This window comes from Phoxinus phoxinus (assembly GCF_949152265.1).
Source record: "Phoxinus phoxinus genome assembly, chromosome: 9".
Lineage (NCBI taxonomy): Eukaryota > Metazoa > Chordata > Actinopteri > Cypriniformes > Leuciscidae > Phoxinus > Phoxinus phoxinus.
Window position 1 is genome coordinate 3,550,968 of NC_136884.1, and position 21,926 is coordinate 3,572,893.

The following is a 21,926-nucleotide window of genomic DNA, read 5'->3' on the forward strand; positions in this document are numbered from 1 at the left end:
TTTCATCATAAATGAGTCATTAAGAACCTTAAACATAAAATAAGTTTTAATCATTATTTTATTTTGCCTATATTAACATAAGTTCCTCATCAACAGCGATCATAATGGAGCGCTATTAAATATGAAGCAAAAGGCTTCAGGCACATCTCAGAATAGCTCAGAAGATAACAACTTGCAGGACTGCCAACTCTCACACATTCAACATGAGATTCACGCACTTGACACTGAAACGCTCTCACGCCACGTCCATTTTATCACGCGATGCAAAGAGAACACACACTAACAGACAAGACAGAGCAGGTTTATATGACATGAAACAGTCTGTGCTTTCAAATAATGTCAATTTGATTACTAAATTCAAACAATAAATATCGTTTTAACTCTCCTAAACGTGACGTGACAGATCGTGGCTCCAGCTTTGAGATGTAAGGTGGGCCAAGTGAAACATTTTCAACATTATTTTATTTTTTATTTCCCTGTAACAAAACTTTATTTTATAAGAAAAGAGGCAGGTCTTGAAAGGGACTCTGCTTTATTTACAGGGCTCAACGCTAAGCAGCTTTTCTACAATCAGTAACAAAATAAGAACAAATGACCAAATTACAAACAATAGCACAAATAAATACAACCAGGGCAGGACTGAGGGCTTTATGTTGACTACATACCTAGAGATGACCTCAACTAGAACATAATTTTGGAGTAGCACAAAATTTGAATACAATGTTTTGAGGTCCAATTCATATGCAACATGCCTATAGTCAAAGTTTAGAGGTAATATTAAAAGGTAATTATAATACAATAAAATACAGGCTGTGCTCTCTCAGTTGATAGAAGATCAAAACCCTGAAATAAAGCTAGAGATGAGCAGTGTGTGTGTGAGCTTTTATGTCAGATTCTTTCATTTTATTCAGTGAATTCAGTCAGAATAAAAAGACACTGAGTCAAATGAGATCAAATCCATCTTTGTTTAATGCAGCTCAGACATATAGCATACATTGATTTACATTATGATTGCATAATCAGTGTTGGGTTTAATGCGGTTACAGACAGACGAACATCAGGATAAAGTTAAAATGCAGGGTTTAATAATAATCCAACAGGCAAAAATAACAGTAGCAACATATAAACGCTAACTCGAACGAGAGCGGACAAACACTGAGAATTTAAACACACATGCTGGTTAACTAAATGATGAAGAGCTGTGATGAAGATTAGTGTGGCGGGGAACTCAAACAAAGGAACACCTGACTAATGAAAACAAGAAGTCCATGAAAGCAAATGTTTTAGCTAAACTCAAAAGTTGGCAGCCCTGAACACAGACGTATGTCCTCGTGATCTGCAATTGGTGAGTAATGAAATGATGCATGTTAGATAATCACATTATTATCTTTATGTATTTCACAACAACCTTTGAAACCCAATGCTGAATATGTTACTCAGTTTGTTGATGTCTTATTCTTTTCTAAGCTAACTTATTGCTGATTATCATTCATTTCAAATACACAGTCAGTTGAATTGGGTTTTAATATTCTGATTGTATAAAAACAAAATTGTTACTTTTTAAAACGAATTTTGTGTGTTTTCTTGGTTATTGAGCCCACATAACATCTTTGGTCCAGTAGAGAACCTGTGAATTGTATTTGGGGTTGTTACAAGTACACACGACTGTCAGTCTGTAGGTTTCAATAAACTGTTATTGACTCAACAACTGCCCTGTGAAGGACTGGCCATTTGTCCAGGGTGTTTCTCTGCTTTCGGGCCGAGACGCTGGGACAGGATAGGACCCCCCACACACACACACACACACACACACACACACACACACACACACACAACAAGGGTCCACACACACAGGACAAGGGTCCACACACACACACACACACACACACACACACACACACACACACACACACACACACAACAAGGGTCCACACACACAGGACAAGGGTACACACACACACACACACACACACACAGGACAAGGGTCCACACACACACACACACACACACACAGGACAAGGGTCCACACACACACACACACACACACACAGGACAAGGGTCCACACACACACACACACACACACACACACAACAAGGGTCCACACACACAGGACAAGGGTTCACACACACACACACACACACACACACACACACACACACACACACAGGACAAGGGTCCACACACACAGGACAAGGGTCCACACACACAGGACAAGGGTCCACACACACACACACACACACACACAGGACAAGGGTCCACACACACACACACACACACACACACACACACACACACACACACAGGACAAGGGTCCACACACACACACACACACACACACAACAAGGGTCCACACACACAGGACAAGGGTCCACACACACACACACACACACACACAGGACAAGGGTCCACACACACACACACACACACACACACAGGACAAGTGCTTTGGAGATGGGATGGATGGATGACGGGCACATGAGACCAGATGAGTGTGTTAATCTGCTTCTTCTTGAGGACAATAAGTGTATCTGCATTATTATATGGAAACAGCAGGACCAAGATCTTTAGGTTTACTAGAAATCTTCCAGGCTGGTGTTTTGGACTGTATTGCATAAAATGTGACAACATTTATTTGAAAAAATAAATAAATGTTATTTATAAGTTATGTTTGTGTTGTCAGTTTGAATTTGATAATAAAGTTCTTCATGACCATTTTTGTGATTGTTTGTACATTTGATACAACTTACAGCTTATGTGTAACAAAATATTTTGTATATGATAGCAAATGATGCAGATTCAATCCTGAGCAGACATTTTTAAAATCATCCTAATATTACTTCCATACAGATCAAACAGGGTGGATGCTGCACATCGGTGGTGGTTGAGGAGATTCCCCCCTTCTATGTAAAGCGCTTTGAGTGTCAGAAAGGCGCTATATAAATGTAATGAATTAATTAATTAATAAAGTTCTTCAGATAAATGAACACTGATTAATGTGTAAGAAATTACTGGAACACTTTAGAGAGTAATAGCTGACAAATCCAAGATCAGAAAAGCCAAAACAAAACAATGAATATTACAGTAAGGTTCTGTGCACTTGCCCATCATACAAAGAGTTCCTGCTTCAAATCCTGTTGTTTACTAATATTTTCTTTATAGAAAACAAAGCCCACGATAAACCTCAGACCAACACAACCCTTCAAGTTTCAGTGGCTCAGGAGATAAAGTGAGTTTCACTGTTCATGAGTTCAAATCCCCTTTTACATACATTAAATTACATTAAAACTAATTTAAGTTCATTAGATTCGATTTGCAACGGTGTAATTCACACAAATCACCACAGGAGGGCAAAACACTTTTATGTTAATTAGACTCGATTTGTAACGGTGTAATTTACACAAATCACCACAGGAGGGCAAAACACTTTTATGTTAATTAGACTCGATTTGTAACGGTGTAATTCACACAAATCACCACAGGAGGGCGACACTCTTTTATGTTTATTAGACATGATTTGCAACGGTGTAATTCACACAAATCACCACAGGAGGGCAAAACACTTTTATGTTAATTAGACTCGATTTGTAACGGTGTAATTCACACAAATCACCACAGGAGGGCAAAACACTTTTATGTTAATTAGACTCGATTTGTAACGGTGTAATTTACACAAATCACCACAGGAGGGCAAAACACTTTTATGTTAATTAGACTCGATTTGTAACGGTGTAATTTACACAAATCACCACAGGAGGGCGAAACACTTTTATGTTAATTAGACATGATTTGCAACGGTGTAATTTACACAAATCACCACAGGAGGGCGAAACTCTTTTATGTTTATTAGACATGATTTGCAACGGTGTAATTTACACAAATCACCACAGGAGGGCAAAACACTTTTATGTTAATTAGACATGATTTGCAACGGTGTAATTCACACAAATCACCACAGGAGGGCGAAACACTTTTATGTTTATTAAGACACAATTTGCAACGGTGTAATTCACACAAATCACCACAGGAGGGCGAAACACTTTTATGTTTATTAGACTCAATTTGCAACGGTGTAATTCACACAAATCACCACAGGAGGGCGAAACACTTTTATGTTTATTAGACTCAATTTGCAACGGTGTAATTCACACAAATCACCACAGGAGGGCGAAACACTTTTATGTTTATTGGACTCAATTTGCAACGGTGTAATTCACACAAATCACCACAGGAGGGCGAAACACTTTTATGTTTATTAAGACACAATTTGCAACGGTGTAATTCACACAAATCACCACAGGAGGGCGAAACACTTTTATGTTTATTGGACTCAATATGCAACGGTGTAATTCATGTAATTTGCAACGGTGTAATTCACACAAATCACCACAGGAGGGCGAAACACTTTTATGTTTATTAAGACACAATTTGCAACGGTGTAATTCACACAAATCACCACAGGAGGGCGAAACACTTTTATGTTCATTGGTCTTCATTTGTTTTGGTGTAATTCACACAAATTATCGCAGGAGAGCAAAACCCGTTTAACTATTTTGACTTATTTGCAAATATGCACAGAAGACAGGACACATAGATAATGTAAATGGTTCTGATTGACAGTTCTTATGTTTTTCTGCTCTCACCCTCTTACAGAAGTGTAGCGCATTTAATATCATTAGACTGTGTTTTCAAACAATCACCACAGGAGGGCACAATAACAGGTTTGAATGTAAAATAACTTGACAACCAACAACAAAAGAGCAACATATTTTCACAGTAAAATAAAATAAGAATAATATCAAGAAAAGTAGCAACAGACATTCAGTTTAGTCAGATAATGAAAGTCAAGTCTAATTACAAACCCTTGCTAATGTCAGTAAATATAAAGGATAGCAATTTAGTATTTTTCCCACAATGACAAAAAGTACACATTGGAACTACAAAAAAGTAATTAAAACTAATGTAAAAGACTAACCCAGCCCTGAGTTTTACACACACTCTGTGGTGGAGAGGATCATTGTGTGCTAATTTTAATTGTTTTTACACTACAAACAAGATAAAGAGATTATAAAGCGCAATGTTCTACCTGAAACTCAGTGGTGTAATGATCAATGCAAGCCTTTGATTTACAACACTGCAACAGAGACCTGTGATCAAATCCCAATGAATGGGTTCTGTGGCTCAGTGGATAGTTGTCTCCCTTTCAATCTGGAATGTCCTGGTTCAAACCCCACATTTGCTGAAGTTATTCATCATTTAACACAAAGCTCTGGATCAAACCTGTTGAAAACACTCCTCATCTCTGCAGTCTCAGTGGATCAGGAGAGAAAGTGTTGTGTTTCAATCACAGCGTCCTGAGTTCAAATCCCACTATTGCTGACTTCCAATTGTTCTCATTAGACGAGGAGTCCCGAAAACCAGTTATTGCTGTGAAATCCATGATGGGCGAGTGGATAAACACACACTCTCTGAGGAAGAGACAGTGATGAAGACACGTGTTCAAATCCCTCTTTAACTGCTTTATTGGAAACTCTCAGGATAATAGTGACATATAAGTTCCTTCACATGTTGAGACAAGAGATCTGCGGCTCACAGGTAAGAGCGCTGCCTCACGGGTTCAGAGGTTGCTGGTTTGAGTCCAGCCTGATCTCTGCGATATGAGTGAATGGTGTGTGTGTGTGAAGGGTTGGGTAGTTTAATTTAAATTAAATTGTTATCGATAGTTGTATCAAAGAAAAGGCCCCAGACGCCAGCAATGAGTGTGAAAGACATAGTGGTGCAAGTGGTTACACACACGTTCTCGGCTGATAAGGTTGCACTGGAGGCTTGGGTTCAATCCCCACCTTAGCAAAATTTATTGTAAAATCACAGGCCTCATCCAGGAGAAAAGTCAAATATAAGTTCCTGCACATGTCTCAGCAAGAGATCTGTGGCTCACAGGTAAGAGCGCTGCCTCACGGGTTCAGAGGTTGCTGGTTCAATCCCAGCCAGATCTCCGCGATACGAGTGAATGGTGTGTGTATGAAGGGATGGGGACGTGTCGGGTCCCCCCCGAACCCCGTCACGATGTCCAGCAGGGGTTATGCTTCTTGATACAATGAAGAAGAAAAATTAGCAGACTCCAAATTCTGGCCCGCCGTCCCTTCCCCTCCTATTTAGGTTCCCATCATTTACTTTATAAAGGTGTGACCCTCCAAAATTAAAATGATGGGAACCTACATGTTTAGAGCCAAACAACAACATTCACACATGAGAAGTCTTACCCGTCCATCAGCAGAAGTCCATCATTACAGGGAACGTCCGTCCACACGACTCAGATCTCTGCTTCTGATGACCGGACGCTCCAAACATCCCGTATTCTGGAGAGGAAACATAAACATTACTTTACATTACACACTGAATAACTAAACCATCATCATTGTATGTCTAAACGATAGTTACATGTAATCGGTTACATAAATTAAAGTCCTAAAGCTGTAAAAAATATATATTTAATACATAGTATGAATGCGGAATCAATAATAATCTTTTGGTTCAATCTACTGTTCTTTTAATAAAGTGTTTATTCCCCACCTATTTAGGTTCCCATCATTTGCTTTTCAAAAGGGAAAAAAGAAAGTGATGGGAACCCACATGTTTATCACAGTAAAACACACAATCACACATTACACATTACCTGTCATGAGCAGAAGTCCATCATTACAGTGAATGTCTGTCCACACGACTCTGATCTCTGCTTCTGATGACGGGTTTACACTCCACAACACATCTCTGATTCTGTAGAGTCATGGCATAAACAAACACATCATTACACACTGTACATCTAAAAATAAAAAAAAGTAAATTAAACCTGCTATACATCAGTAATGCTGTATCAGTAAATCTACTGTTCATCTCGTTTAATTGAATTACTGTCTTACGGCCACAGAATGAAGAAAACACTGAATAGATCTAAAAACTAAAGAATCTACAGACCAACAAACATCAGAACAAGATTACAGAAATTATACGCAATGTGTCTAGTCACTTCTCTTTACTTCATTGTTTCATGCCTGTAGTATTATGACATTTTGAATTAAAATACCATTTTAAAGGCTGTGTTTTACTCCCATATCCCAGTCATAACCGGAAGTAGAAAAGCATGAATCAACAGGAGAACATCAGAGCTTCACACACACACAACTCCTGCTGACCCTCACACACCAATCCAGAAAACACTGCAATATCAACTGAGTCCTTCTTATTACACTTTATAGAGTGAATATCAGAGGGCGATTCATTCAGAGACTAAAAAGTTAACGCTACAACTAGCGATTGATTTGCTATAGAGCAGGCAAGTCATTTGATCAGAGAAATTGACTTTATGCGGAAAGTTACTCACAGGTGAGTCTCGTGACACTCGGTTCCTTCATTTTATCCGTGTGTGTGTCGGTTTTATTTGCAGTTGAGCTGTAATATGCGCTGTTAAAGTGACATTAAGAGCTGTCATCTTGTCATCTGCAGGATCTGCACGTGTTGTTGTGATTGTCATCAAGCGTCATGTTGTCAAGCAGCAGAAGTGTCAGACTGAAGGAGAAACCGCTTCTGCCGCCTAGAGGAGCGGAGGAACAACTGCACTTTACTGTCGTCGGGTTATAGTGGAGAGATCCCACTCGATTTCCAGCGGTGTAGTTTACACAAATCACCACTGGAGGGCGAACCAATAATAAAAAAAAGAAGTAGACTTGATTTGCAGCAGTGTTACCATAGACTGTAGAAGTGTCACACAAGATTTGCAGTGGTGTACTTCACATAAATCGCCACAGGAGGGCGAACTATTTTAAGTTCATTCGACTCGGTTTGCAACGGTGTAATTCATATTACAAATCCCCACAGGAGGGCCAATATATTTATTTCTTTAAAAAGAAGACAGGACAACAAAATCACACACAGATTGACACAAAGAATAACTTAAATTACAATAAATGTATTATAGCGTATATTTATCTTATATATATCAGTTTGCATATTTCAATGTCAAATGTCAAACAGAACAAAAAAAGATTTCCATAAGAGTAGCTTTGGTTTTCTCATAATTGAATAATAAATCTAAAGAAATACTTGGACCAGAAATAAATACACAAAAAATCTTGCAGAGTAGTCAATGAGTTATCAATCAATAATGAGCATCTTTTACCCAGCGTAAACATGCGTTAAGATAAACTTTAAATGTAAAATATGACCTTTGCCTCATGGGTTCTGTGGCTCAGTGGATAGTTGTCTCCCTTTCAAGGCAGAAAGTCCTGGTTCAAACCCCACATTTGCTGAAGTTATTCATCATTTAACACAAAGCTCTGGATCAAACCTGTTGAAAACACTCCTCATCTCTGCAGTCTCAGCGGCTCAGGAGAGAAAGTGTTGTGTTTCAATCACAGCGTCCTGAGTTCAAATCCCACTGTGGCTGACTTCCAATTGTTCTCATTAGACGAGGAGTCCCGAAAACCAGTTATTGCTGTGAAATCCATGATGGGCGAGTGGATAAACACACACTCTCTGAGGAAGAGACAGTGATGAAGACATGGGTTCAAATCTCTCTTTAACTGCTTTATTGGAAACTCTCAGGATAATAGTGAAATATAAGTTCCTTCACATGTTGAGACGAGATCTGTGGCTCACAGGTAAGAGCGTTGCCTCACGGGTTCAGAGGTTGCTGGTTCGAGTCCAGCCTGATCTCTGCGATATGAGTGAATGGTGTGTGTGTGTGAAGGGTTGGGTAGTTTAATTTAAATTAAATTGTTATCGATAGTTGTATCAAAGAAAAGGCCCCAGACGCCAGTAATGAGTGTGAAAGACACAGTGGTGCAAGTGGTTACACACACGTTCTCGGCTGATAAGGTTGCACTGGAGGCTTGGGTTCAATCCTCACCTCAGCAAGATTTATTGTAAAATCATCACAGGCCTCATCCAGGAGAAAAGTCAAATATAAGTTCCTGCACATGTCTCAGCAAGAGATCTGTGGCTCACAGGTAAGAGCGCTGCCTCACGGGTTCAGAGGTTGCTGGTTCAATCCCAGCCAGATCTCCGCGATACGAGTGAAAGGTGTGTGTATGAAGGGATGGGGACGCGTCGGGTCCCCCCCGAACCCCGTCACGATGTCCAGCAGGGGTTATGCTTCTTTATACAATGAAGAAGAAAATTAGCAGACTCAAAATTCTGGCATGCCGTCCCTTCCCCTCCTATTTAGGTTCCCATCATTTGCTTTATAAAGGTGTGACCCTCCAAAAAGAAAATGATGGTAACCTACATGTTTAGAGCCAAACATTCATTCACACATGAGAAGTCTTACCCGTCCATCAGCAGAAGTCCATCATTACAGGGAACGTCCGTCCACACGACTCAGATCTCTGCTTCTGATGACCGGACGCTCCAAACATCCCGTATTCTGGAGAGGAAACATAAACACAAACATTACTTTACATTACACACTAAATAACTAAACCATCATCATTGTATGTCTAAACGATAGTTACATGTAATCGGTTACATAAATTAAAGTCCTAAAGCTGTAAAAAATATATATTTAATACATAGTATGAATGCGGAATCAATAATAATCTTTTGGTTCAATCTACTGTTCTTTTAATGAAGTGTTTATTCCCCAACTATTTAGGTTCCCATCATTTGCTTTTCAAAAAGAATGTGCAAATCTACATGTTTATCACAGTAAAACACACAATCACACATTACACATTACCTGTCATGAGCAGAAGTCCATCATTACAGTGAATGTCTGTCCACACGACTCTGATCTCTGCTTCTGATGACGGGTTTACACTCCACAACACATCTCTGATTCTGTAGAGTCACGGCATAAACAAACACATCATTACACACTGTATATCTAAAAATAAAAAAATAAAAAAATAAAAAATGGTCTAAAATGAAATATTTTACACATCACTAATGCTGTATAAATCAATCTAATGTTCGTCTTGTTTAATTCAATTACTGTCTTACACAACACACAATTATGAAAACAGAATCAATACCACACTAATATCCCAGTATTAACCGGAAGTAGAAAAGCATGAATCAACAGGAGAACATCAGAGCTTCACACACACACAACTCCTGCTGACTCTCACACACCAATCCAGAAAACACTGCAATATCAACTGAGTCCTTCTTATTACACTTTATAGAGTGAATATCAGAGGGCGATTCATTCAGAGACTAAAAAGGTAACGCTACAACTAGCGACTGATTTGATAGAGCGAGCAAGTCATTTGATCAGAGAAATTGACTTTGTGCGGAAAGTTACTCACAGGTGAGTCTCGTGACACTCGGTTCCTTCATTTGATCCGTGTGTGTGTCGGTTTTATTTGCAGTTGAGCTGTAATATGCGCTGTTAAAGTGACATTAAGAGCTGTCATCTTCTCATCTGCAGGATCTGCACGTGTTGTTGTGATTGTCATCAAGCGTCATGTTGTCAAGCAGCAGAAGTGTCAGACTGAAGGAGAAACCGCTTCTGCCGCCTAGAGGAGCGGAGGAACAACTGCACTTTACTGTCGTCGGGTTATAGTGGAGAGATCCCACTCGATTTGTGACGGTGTTAGTTTACACAAATCACCACAGGAGGGTGAAACAAATTTTATTTTATAAGACTCGATTTCCAGCGGTGTAATTCACACAAATCACCACTGGAGGGCGAAACAATAATAAAAAAAAGAAGTAGACTTGATTTGCAGCAGTGTTACCATAGACTGTAAAGTGTCACACAAGATTTGCAGTCGTGTACTTCACATAAATCGCCACAGGAGGGCGAACTATTGTTCATTCGACTCGGTTTGCAACGGTGTAATTCATATTACAAATCCCCACAGGAGGGCCAATATATTTATTTATTTAAAAAGAATACGGGACAACAAAATCACACACAGATTGACACAAAGAATAACTTAAATTACAATAAATGTATTATAGCGTATATTTATCTTATATATATCAGTTTGCATATTTCAATGTCAAATGTCAAACAGAACAAAAAAAGATTTCCATAAGAGTAGCTTTGGTTTTCTCATAATTGAATAATAAATCTAAAGAAATACTTGGACCAGAAATAAATACACAAAAAAACTTGCAGAGTAGTCAATGAGTTATCAATCAATAATGAGCATCTTTTACCCAGCGTAAACATGCGTTAAGATGAACTTTAAATGTAAAATATGACCTTTGCCTCATGGGTTCTGTGGCTCAGTGGATAGTTGTCTCCCTTTCAAGGCAGAAAGTTCTGGTTCAAACCCCACATTTGCTTTAGTTATTCATCATTTAACACAAAGCTCTGGATCAAACCTGTTGAAAACACTCCTCATCTCTGCAGTCTCAGTGGCTCAGGAGAGAAAGTGTTGTGTTTCAATCACAGCGTCCTGAGTTCAAATCCCACTATTGCTGACTTTCAATTGTTCTCATTAGACGAGGAGTCCCGAAAACCAGTTATTGTTTTGAAATCCATGATGGGCGAATGGATAAACACACACTCTCTCTGAGGAAGAGGCTGTGATGAAGACACGGGTTCAAATCTCTCTTTAACTGCTTTATTGGAAACTCTCAGGATAATAGTGACATATAAGTTCCTTCACATGTTGAGACAAGAGATCTGCGGCTCACAGGTAAGAGCGCTGCCTCACGGGTTCAGAGGTTGCTGGTTCGAGTCCAGCCTGATCTCTGCGATATGAGTGAATGGTGTGTGTGTGTGAAGGGTTGGGTAGTTTAATTTAAATTAAATTGTTATCGATAGTTGTATCAAAGAAAAGGCCCCAGACGCCAGTACTGAGTGTGAAAGACACAGTGGTGCAAGTGGTTACACACACGTTCTCGGCTGATAAGGTTGCACTGGAGGCTTGGGTTCAATCCTCGCCTCAGCAAGATTTATTGTAAAATCACAGGCCTCATCCAGGAGAAAAGTCAAATATAAGTTCCTGCACATGTCTCAGCAAGAGATCTGTGGCTCACAGGTAAGAGCGCTGCCTCACGGGTTCAGAGGTTGCTGGTTCAATCCCAGCCAGATCTCCGCGATACGAGTGAATGGTGTGTGTATGAAGGGATGGGGACGTGTCGGGTCCCCCCCGAACCCCGTCACGATGTCCAGCAGGGGTTATGCTTCTTGATACAATGAAGAACAAAAATTTAGCAGACTCAAAATTCTGGCATGCCGTTCCTTCCCCTCCTATTTAGGTTCCCATCATTTGCTTTTGAAAGGTGTGACCCTCCAAAAAGAAAATGATGGTAACCTACATGTTTAGAGCCAAACAACAACATTCACACATTAGAAGTCTTACCCGTCCATCAGCAGAAGTCCATCATTACAGGGAACGTCCGTCCACACGACTCAGATCTCTGCTTCTGATGACCGGACGCTCCAAACACATCCCGTATTCTGGAGAGGAAACATAAACATAAACATTACTTTATATTACACACTGAATAACTGAAACATCAGAATTGTCTAAACGATAGTTACATGTAATCGGTTACATAAATTAAAATCCTAAAGCTGTACAAAAAATGATATATATATATAATACATAGTATGAATGCTGAATCAATAATAATCTTTTGGCTCAATCTACTGTTCTTTTAATGAAGTGTTTATTCCCCACCTATTTAGGTTCCCATCATTTGCTTTTCAAAGGGGGAAAAAAGAAAGTGATGGGAACCCACATGTTTATCACAGTAAAACACACAATCACACATTACCTGTCATGAGCAGAAGTCCATCATTACAGTGAATGTCTGTCCACACGACTCTGATCTCTGCTTCTGATGACGGGTTTACACTCCACAACACATCTCTGATTCTGTAGAGTCACGGCATAAACAAACACATCATTACACACTGTATATCTAAAAATAAAAAATAAAAAAAAATAAAAAATGGTCTAAAATGAAATATTTTACACATCACTAATGCTGTATAAATCAATCTAATGTTCGTCTTGTTTAATTCAATTACTGTCTTACACAACACACAATTATGAAAACAGAATCAATACCACACTAATATCCCAGTATTAACCGGAAGTAGAAAAGCATGAATCAACAGGAGAACATCAGAGCTTCACACACACACAACTCCTGCTGACTCTCACACACCAATCCAGAAAACACTGCAATATCAACTGAGTCCTTCTTATTACACTTTATAGTGTGAATATCAGAGGGCGATTCATTCAGAGACTAAAAAGGTAACGCTACAACTAGCGACTGATTTGATAGAGCGAGCAAGTCATTTGACAAGAGAAATTGACTTTATGCGGAAAGTTACTCACAGGTGAGTCTCGTGACACTCAGTTCCTTCATTTTATCCGTGTGTGTGTCGGTTTTATTTGCAGTTGAGCTGTAATATGCGCTGTTAAAGTGACATTGAGAGCTGTCATCTTGTCATCTGCAGGATCTGCACGTGTTGTTGTGATTGTCATCAAGCGTCATGTTGTCAAGCAGCAGAAGTGTCAGACTGAAGGAGAAACCGCTTCTGCCGCCTAGAGGAGCGGAGGAACAACTGCACTTTACTGTCGTCGGGTTATAGTGGCGAGATCACACTCGATTTGTGACGGTGTTAGTTTACACAAATCACCACAGGAGGGTGAAACAAATTTTATTTTATAAGACTCGATTTCCAGCGGTGTAATTCACACAAATCACAACTGGAGGGCGAAACAATAATAATAAAAAGAAGTAGACTTGATTTGCAGCAGTGTTACCATAGACTGTAAAGTGTCACACAAGATTTGCACTGGTGTACTTCACATAAATCACCACAGGAGGGCGAACTATTGTTCATTCGACTCGGTTTGCAACGGTGTAATTCATATTACAAATCCCCACAGGAGGGCCAATATATTTATTTATTTAAAAAGAATACGGGACAACAAAATCACACACAGATTGACACAAAGAATAACTTAAATTACAATAAATGTATTATTGCGTATATTTATCTTATATCAGTTTGCATATTTCAATGTCAAACAGAACAAAAAAAGATTTCTATAAGAGTAGCTTTGGTTTTCTCATAATTGAATAATAAATCTTAAGAAATACTTTGTCCAGAAATAAATACACAAACAATCTTGCAGAGTAATCAATGAGTTATCAATCAATAATGAGCATCTTTTACCCAGCGTAAACATGGGTTAAGATAAACTTTAAATTTAAAATATGATCATTGCATTACAGGTTCTGTGGCTCAGTGGACGTTGTGTCGCTCCGTCATGTGGAGAGTCCGGGTTCGAATCTCACTCTTTGTGTTAAAATGCTTTAGTTTCACTGGTTTTGTCCACATAATAAAGACATGCCCCCCAAAAAAGCAGAGTTGGTGTGGAAGTGCCAGTGGCTCAGTGGGTTGAGCTTGTCCTCTCCTGGCGGGAGGATCCCGGTTCGAGACCGGCCTGGACACTGAAGCGTGGATGCGGTGAGGAACGGCGAACATGGGATCAGATCAGGGCGGACAAGCTCAGACACGAAGGGGGGAGGGAATGACCTTACTCCTCCCCCTGGGGATTTCTGGGACCATAACCAGCAGCGGTTATACGCCAATGTTTACTTAACCATTTCAATGGTAGCATGAAATGCCCTATATCCAGCGCACAGAAAAAAAAAATTCCTCCACCACTAAGACTCCTTCTCACTCCTCCATCCCTTCTTCCTCTCCACCAGGACCCAGACTACACCTCCTCCATGCCTTCTTCCTCTCCACCAGGACCCAGACTACACCTCCTCCATCCTATCCTCACTTCTCCACCAGTCCCTCATCTGCTGATTTCTTGGAGATCTGACTGGGATTAGAACCAGGAACCTCTGAACCATGAGGCAGCACTCATACCTGTGAGCCACAGATCTCTTGGCTTTCTCCTGCTGGAACTCATACTTCACTGTTGTGCTTCTGCAATAAACCAGTTAAAGTGAGACTAGAACCCACATCTCTATCACCACCTCACACACAGAGTAACATAGTGGCAGACACCTGACCCAGGCTCAAACCATGAACCTTAGGAAGGCAATACCATGACTTCACCACTGCACCACCAGCACCTGCACAGTTCAGCTGGTTCTCCTGGTACCTTTATCTTTCGAAACGGAGTCTGAACTCACAACAGAATAAAACCGCAACAAGAAGTTGGAATAGAACCAGCAACCTTGCGCTTCAGTGATGGTACCGCTACCACTATACCACTGAAGACAACACAATTAAAGAACAATAGTGGGTCTAGTTACACACACACACACATTTTTAAAAAAAAGAGCAATTCTTGATGGTAAAACTTGTTTGATATTAGTGTGAAAATGATTTTTATTTTGCTTATTATTTAAAGTTACTTTTATATTCAAGCTTGTTATTGCGCCCTTCAGTGGTGATTTTATGAATTACACAGTCTAATGACCTTAAATGCGCTACACTTCAGTAAGATGGTGAGTGCAGAAAAACATATAAACTGCCAATCAGAACTATTTACACTATCTATGTTCAGCCCTGTCTTCTGTTCAAAATGTAAATATATATAATTGCAAATAAATCAAAAGAGTGACTTATTTGCACAAATTTTTGTGAATGAAAACAATTGAAATCCAATGAACTTAAATTTGTTGCGCCCTCCTGTGGTTATGTATGTGAGTTACATCAATACAAGTCGAGCCTATGTAACTAATGTACTATCCTTCTGCTAGAGGGTGAAAGCAGAAGAATATACTCATAACGCAATGCAACATGAACAGCCAATCAGATATATCAGCCAATCAGTGTCTTCTGTTCAAATAAATTGATTTGCAAAAAAAGTCAAAAGACCTAAAACGATGTGTGCCCTCCTGTGGTAATTTCCATGAATTACACCATTGCAAATTGTGTCTAATAAACATAAAAGTGTTTCGCCCTCCTGTGGTGATTTGTGTGAATTACACCGTTGCAAATCAAGTCTAATAAACATAAAAGTGTTTCGCCCTCCTGTGGTGATTTGTGTGAATTACACCGTTGCAAATCGAGTCTAATTAACATAAAAGTGTTTCGCCCTCCTGTGGTGATTTGTGTGAATTACACCATTGCAAATTGTGTCTAATAAACATAAAAGTGTTTCGCCCTCCTGTGGTGATTTGTGTGAATTACACCGTGTGCAAATTGAGTCAAATAAACACAAAAGTGTTTCGCCCTCCTGTGGTGATTTGTGTGAATTACACCGTTGCAAATCGAGTCTAATGAACATAAAAGTGTTTCGCCCTCCTGTGGTGATTTGTATGAATTACACCGTTGCAAATTGAGTCCAATAAACATAAAAGTGTTTCGCCCTCCTGTGGTGATTTGTATGAATTACACCGTTGCAAATCGAGTCTAATGAACATAAAAGTGTTTCGCCCTCCTGTGGTGATTTGTATGAATTACACCGTTGCAAATCGAGTCTAATGAACATAAAAGTGTTTCGCCCTCCTGTGGTGATTTGTGTGAATTACACCGTTGCAAATTGAGTCAAATAAACATAAAAGTGTTTCGCCCTCCTGTGGTGATTTGTGTGAATTACACCGCTGCAAATCGAGTCTAATAAACATAAAAGAGTTTCGCCCTCCTGTGGTGATTTGTGTGAATTACACCGTTGCAAATCGAGTCTAATGAACATAAAAGTGTTTCGCCCTCCTGTGGTGATTTGTGTGAATTACACCGTTGCAAATCGAGTCTAATGAACATAAAAGTGTTTCGCCCTCCTGTGGTGATTTGTATGAATTACACCGTTGCAAATTGAGTCCAATAAACATAAAAGAGTTTCGCCCTCCTGTGGTGATTTGTGTGAATTACACCGTTGCAAATTGAGTCAAATAAACATAAAAGTGTTTCGCCCTCCTGTGGTGATGTGTGTGAATTACACCGTTGCAAATCGAGTCTAATGAACATAAGTGTTTCGCCCTCCTGTGGTGATTTGTGGGAATTACACCGTTGCAAATCAAGTCTAATAAACATAAAAGTGTTTCGCCCTCCTGTGGTGATTTGTGGGAATTATAATAACATTGCATATCGAATCTAATGACCATAAAAGAATATAAAAAGTTCTGATGTTGTTGTGTATGCACCCATGTTTTCATTGCAGTATTATCTGCAGTTAATGTGTGCTTAACCACTGCACCGCACCGTACTGTACTGGGCTTTGTTTTCTATAATGAAAATATCAATAATGGCAGGATTTGAACCAGGAACTCATTGTATGATAGGCAGGGGTTTTACCACTGAGCCACAGAATTTGCATTGTTTTAGAAGGTTTAATTTTAGATAAGTAATTGAAGATTTAAGTGGGAATTGAAGTCTGGAGGTGTTTTGAACAGGTGTATGATGGAAAACAGTAGCATTTTGCCAAATGACCAACAACTGAGCCACAGACTTTGTGCTGTTTGCATTATTTTTTGTTATGCTTTTTTCAGTTAGATTGTCTGTAGTTGATTTACTGTATTATATTGTGTATTTTACACAATATAAGCAATAGTTGGATATGAGCTCAAAAAAAGTTTTCTTGAGAACTTTGTTCAAAATCCTATTGTTGCATATAAAACAAAGGACTCCATGTGTAATGTGTAAAATACAATATTTGAGCCACTGATATTTACATGGTAGATTCAAGTTTAGAGCTTTAACGTTTTCTGTCTTAATTCAAACGTAAAAATAGTAGGATTTGAACCACGACTTTCCATGATAAAAAATATGACTATTATCATTTGAGCAACAGAACCGGTTTACAATTTTTTGTTTTAGCTTTTGGGATCTTGGATTTGTCAGCTATTACTCACTAAAGTGTTCCAGTAATTTCTTACACATGATCAGTGTTCATTTATATGAAGAACTTTATTGTTTCATCTGTATAGAAGTAATGTTAGGATGATTTAAAAAATGTCTGCTCAGGATTGAATCTGAATCATTGTAGTTACATGTACAACATGTTTTGTTACGAAACAATATTCCAAACCATTTATTAAAACAAGTTGCATCAAATGTACAAACAATCACAAAAATGGTCATGAAGAACTTTATTATCAAACTCAAACTGACAACACAAACATAATTTGCAAATAACATCATTTATTTTACTTTTTTTTTTTCTATAAATTGTCACATTTTATGCAAAACAAAACGGTCCAACACACCAGTCTGGAAGATTTCTAGTAAACCTAAAGATCTTGATCAGCCGCTTCTGTATAATAATGCAGATACACTTATTGTCCTCAAGAAGAAGCAGATTAACACACTCATCTGGTCTCATGTGCCCGTCATCCATCCATCCCTTCTCCAAAGCGCTTGTCCTGTGTGTGTAGGGTCAGGTTATGTTTTATAAATAACTTAGATTGTCAATCTGTCATTTTAATACAGACTTTAATAATAATGTATCTGAATAATCGGTTAGTTCACGCTAAAATAAAAATTAAGTCATAATGGAGAGCGGGGCACAACCTAACACGGGGCTAGTTGTAACACACTTGTTTTAAATACTTCCACACATGCCATCATGATGAAACTTAGTGTATTTAGGCTACTAGTTGCCATATCAAATATATACAGAAAATATTTTGCCAAAATTTAGAACTTTTTTTTACTTTTGATTTACACTGTACATTTTTTACTTACATTCATTTTGTTTTCTGTTTTTATTTAAAATTAGACAAATCTGATATTATTTTAATCTCCAATCTGTTATTTAAAAGTTGTTTAATGCTGATCTAACCAGCAGAAGACACTGGTCGGTTTAAATCCCAGTTGTGACGGGGCATGTCGTAAGTTAACACTGCGTTACAATGTGCCCCTATTAGAAATATTATATTCTATACTTTTATGAATTCTATTGAGAAACCATGAGAAAAGGCGAATAAAAACTGAGAGTCAATGTTCAGAAATTATTAATGTTTTGAACTATGCTGTATAGCTGTCATTTGTGGTGTGTTTGTTGTCAAACTCAATTTATTTAATTTTAATTAAAAAATGCCATCATTTTATATGAAAACCTTAATAATTGTATTTTATTGAGAAAATATTCAAATATTTCTTGTATATTTTTTATTAGATCTGATTAATATGGTCATGTTACAATGTGCCCCTCACATGTTACAATGTATACCCCACCTATGGGGCATGTCGTCACATTTCACTTCCAATCTTTCAGGGTAAATTAATCAAGAAAAAAAGTATTAATAAAAACAAAACCACATAATTGTACTAGACATGTGGAAAAAAATAATACTCTGAACCCAAAGTAGGTGAAAAATGGAGAAAGTCAAAAAGCATTAGGTTGTGCCCCTCCCCTACTCACCCTGGTGTTTTTCTAATGCATTGTACACTTATTATGGACCACAAGTGCCATATAATGGCAGTGAATAGTGACCAGCATCAGGCTTTAAAAACAAAAAAGCCAAACTATTACAGAATGATCCCATGAGACACGCATAATCCACGAAACTTACATATCTGACATCTCATCTGACAGCAGATACTGAATCAGGACGACACGTTTTTCTCAGGACAGGCACACTTTACTTAAACTGCATCTGACAGAAGAGTCAACAGCTTTCACGCATGCGTATTTTAAAATACAAAAAAACTTTTTCCATCCGCTCCACTAGGCGGCACAAGCGAGCTTTACTTTCAGACTAACACCTGTAGATCCATGACAATTGATCACATTCCGTTTAACCGTTTTAATGGTATGAAAGTAAGACCCTGCAGATGACAGCTCAGTGACAGGATCCTAATTTCCCTCAACAACACATATTACAGGTCGACAGCAAACAAAACTGACTAAAACGGCGATAAAGTGCAAGATTCGAGTGTAACGTGACTCACACCTGTAAGAAACTTACCACGTGACGTCCTTTCGTAAAAGTCCCAAGGTCTATTTTTTTTTTGTATTGGAGTAATTATATGTTTGTATTGATGTTGTAGTGTTTTCACGACAAATATGTCACGTGCACTCCCTCTTCTCTCTTCAGCAGAATCGGACAGTCTCGCGATGCGACACGTGGTTTTGTTGTGTTCAGCTCGCGGTGCATATCTCCCACCTGGCGCGTCTCCGGTCACCTCTTCACTTTCAGAGGGATTAACATCTTCTATAAAGGTATATATGTATATATATATGTTCTGACATCTCTAATTGAGAAACTACACAGAGTGTGTGTGTGTGCTGCTGGTCGGTTGCAGGTGCTGTTTGAGAGGGACTTCCTCCAGAAAGCATTTACAACTAAACCGAATATGGGACCACCTTCAAACTGTGCAAGAATAGTTTTTATTTCTTATATTTATGGCAGTTTTACAGCAGTAGCATTTTTGTAAGAGCTTACTCTTCTTCTTCTGAATATTACAATTTATTTGTATGTTAAAGACACATTCCACCTGTTAATTTCCACTTAATTAGTGCAGTGTAAGATGTTCATCACATCATCCACCACCAGAGGGAGACATTACACCACAGGAGCCCTCTGTATGTTTTGTGTGGTGGTTTGATGCCACTGGATGGATTTACAATTAATTGAGAGTTAAATGAGCACAAATTTTCATTTGAAAAATTCTTAGCACACACACAATTTTATTTTAATCCAAAACAAAAACAAAAAGGAAGACATGCAGATTTAATAAAGTCTACATACGCATTTGAGTGTAGCGTAGGTGTTTTACACATTTTGAGATTTAGACATTTTTGCACATTTATATAATTATATAATTCCCTTCGTAGTGTGTAGATCTACAGCAAGTCCAGCGGTACTTAAAACAAGAGAAGGTGAAGCAGGAGTGACGCTGCTTAAATAGACCAGGCTCTCCAGGACAAGACAGAAAGAAAAACATGCCTCTTTTGTCAAAGCCAGACAAAGCCCCACAGACCTTAAAGTGGGCAATTCAAAATTCTGAAGGGTAAGTTTTCATAAGAAAAAAAAAGATGGAGGGGAAAAAGTTATCTAAGCCATTACGTTCCTTCACAATAGCTCTGGTTGAAGTTGTGCCTCTTCTGATCTTCTCTCAGCTGGACTTCTGCTTTCCAGCCTGTCTTCTCTGATCTCCAGTCATCCGAGAGGCTTCTGCCAGCCTGCGAGCTGTCAAAGTAGCCCTGGAATCAAACGCCACTCCATGCTCAGCTATGATCAAAGGAACACAGGTAAGGCAGCCACAGAGACACATACAATTGGCATCTAAAAAAGTAAGCCGTCTACCCTCCCGCCCCTCCTTCCCTCCTGCTTTTTTATCTTCTTACTACTCTGACACCGAGAGGAGAAACGTGGAGCACATTGATCAGAATAAAGCAAAGTGATCAGGTTTTGAAGATGCGGGGGGAAGTTTGTTCTCGCCAGAAACTTTTGGACAAAGGGAATTCTGGGATAAAGGCGAGGGCGCTGCGTAAAGGGACACTTAAAACACTTTAGATTTTTTTTTGAACAATCTTTTCCTTGCTGATAATCCTCTAAACACAGAGATGTCCGTGTCGATTCAAACGCATCTTTCATTTCTTGCCGAAATGACCACACACATACAAATGCAATATATAGACCAGGGCTCGTTGTCACAATAAGGTTTTGTCTGGTGGTTTCAAACACCTTGTTCAAAACACTCAATGTACAATATACTTTACAATATAGAAAAAGCTGCAACCTCAAGAAAAAGGCTGCATATATCTAGTCAATCACAAAGAAAATTAATTACAAAAAAAAAAAGCTAAATTAATAAAAAAGAATGGTCTAATCGATCAATCAGTACAAAAATATATATTTTTTAGGATTCATTAAATTTATCAGTCTGTACTGTAAAGACTTTTATAATGTTACAAAAGATTTCAATTTAAATGAAATGTTATTCTTTTGAACTTTGTATTCATCAAATAAATGCATCCTGAAAAAAAATGTATCATGGTTACTTACCACAAAAATATTAAGCATCAACATTAATAAG

The 21,926-nt window shown here is 38.6% G+C and overlaps 1 protein-coding gene and 1 long non-coding RNA gene across 5 annotated transcripts in view; one reads left to right on the forward strand and one right to left on the reverse strand.

Annotated features, from left to right (window-relative positions):
• Positions 1–4,283: 4,283 nt before the first annotated feature.
• LOC307003550 lies at positions 4,284–13,518 on the reverse strand. The gene is made up of 13 exons (XR_013798743.1): positions 13,306–13,518; positions 12,734–12,834; positions 12,316–12,413; positions 11,208–12,139; positions 10,303–10,512; positions 9,732–9,832; positions 9,324–9,419; positions 8,221–9,151; positions 7,380–7,589; positions 6,675–6,775; positions 6,262–6,357; positions 5,134–6,086; positions 4,284–5,022 (listed from the first exon to the last, which is right to left on the reverse strand). It is a non-coding gene; the product is annotated as an uncharacterized lncRNA (long non-coding RNA).
• Positions 13,519–19,634: 6,116 nt separating this feature from the next.
• The window catches only part of tfec (transcription factor EC), a 50,141-nt gene continuing 47,849 nt past the window's right edge, over positions 19,635–21,926 (forward strand). Inside the window, exons 1-4 of one of the 4 annotated variants that reach the window (XM_079622123.1) lie at positions 19,635–19,882; positions 19,985–20,106; positions 20,722–20,897; positions 20,981–21,138. The gene's annotated coding sequence lies outside the window, so the exon portion shown is untranslated. Of the gene's footprint in view, positions 19,883–19,981; positions 20,107–20,721; positions 20,898–20,980; positions 21,139–21,926 lie in introns of all 4 variants that reach the window. The other 3 variants (XM_079622120.1, XM_079622121.1, XM_079622122.1) reach the window with 3 other exon arrangements.